This window comes from Alligator sinensis, unplaced genomic scaffold (assembly GCF_000455745.1).
Source record: "Alligator sinensis unplaced genomic scaffold, ASM45574v1 scaffold853_1, whole genome shotgun sequence".
Taxonomy (NCBI): domain Eukaryota; kingdom Metazoa; phylum Chordata; order Crocodylia; family Alligatoridae; genus Alligator; species Alligator sinensis.
Genome location: NW_005842005.1, coordinates 2273795 through 2275348, shown reverse-complemented (window position 1 = coordinate 2275348; position 1554 = coordinate 2273795).

Below are 1554 nucleotides of genomic sequence, written 5' to 3'. Positions count from 1 at the left end.
TCATTCCCCAGCCCCCTAGCCCCACTGGTGTCCCCACTCCCCACCCCCAGCCCTGCTGGTGCCCCTCATTCCCTACCCACAGCCCCCCTCCCATCTGAGCCCTGATGAAGGGAACCCCCAGTTGCCAGGACTATGGGACCAGAGATTGGGGCCAGTAGCCCCCTGTCCCCCAACAGCAGTGCCTGATCCCTGGCTGCTCCTTGTTGGAGGTGGTGACTGCTATGACGCAGCAAAGTGCAGAGCCTGGATCGCCATCCCCCATAGGTGCCATGACCAGAGCAGAACCCATGAGGGGGGCAGATGTGGGCTGCTCACTGCAGACCCAGGGCTCCCTGCCCTTCTACTCTCCCCGCAGGGCCTCTGCGGTCCAGTGGGTGAGAGCTGGTGCAGCAGGGCAGAGTTGGGCAGGCAGGGAAGCTCATTGCTCCCACTGGGAGGGCCACACAACTATGGCAAGGTACCCCCTGCCCACCAGGCTGCAGTGAGGAGCACAATCTTGTGCCACCACTTCCACTGCTGGTGGGCATGGGGTGCCTCATCATGGTGGTGCAGGGCAGAAACACTGAACTTCCCTGCCCAGCTCTGCTCTGCCACACTGCGTCCCACCCGCTGGGCAATGGAGGCCCTGCGGGGACAACGGCAGGGTGGGGAGCCCCAAGCCTGCAGCAGTCAACCTGTACCCACCCCCACCCTGCACACAAATCTTTGGGGCCACTACCCCACAAGGCCTACCCCAGGAGTGTGCACAGTGGTGGAGAGCCAGCCCTCCCCACCGCTCTGCAGACAAGTCACCCACAGCCCTGTCCCATTCCCTGCCCAGGCCCTGTGGCTGCACATGGCCCCAAGCCCCAAGCCTTATGCACTTCCTAGGCTGGGCAGCAGCCCCAACCCCAGCCCTAGCCCTGCCCAACTCCCTCCCTCACATGGCACCACCTGCCCAACCGCCCTCCTCCTGCTCCCTCCAAACGCTTGCAGGCTGGAACCCTGCCAGCTTGCAAGAAGAAAGTCACTGTTTCCTGCATTTTTCTCCTTAAAATGAGAAAACTGGGTTTTACCACATTTTTTCATGGTGAATGGAAAACCTGGATCCCTGGCTATGACACATTGTGGCAGCTCAGTCAGAGGAGAGATTGTGGTTCCTCATGAAAAATATCTGACCAGGATGTCTGCCTTATAAAGGAGAATGGATGCATGAAGCCCACTATAAATCCATTGGGGCATAGGCAACACGTAGGGGGGGGCACAGGGGGGCACGTTGCCCCTCCCCCCCCCTGAAATTGGCTGTTGCCCCATCCCCTCATCAAAACACCTGCTGGTGTTTGAGGACGGTCCCCACTTTCTGCTTGCCACTCCCCCTCAACCACCGACGCTGCCTTTGGTGTTTGTGGGTGGTCCCCACTCCCACCTACAAATGGTGCCCCCCCAGTCTCGGGAGGCACCAGTCATTCATGCATTGGGGCAGAGTTGCTCATGATGCAAACATGTATTAATGATGGAAAATTGAAAAATCAGTCAAAGTTCACATTTTGGGGTGAGAAAATTAATGTTGCAAAA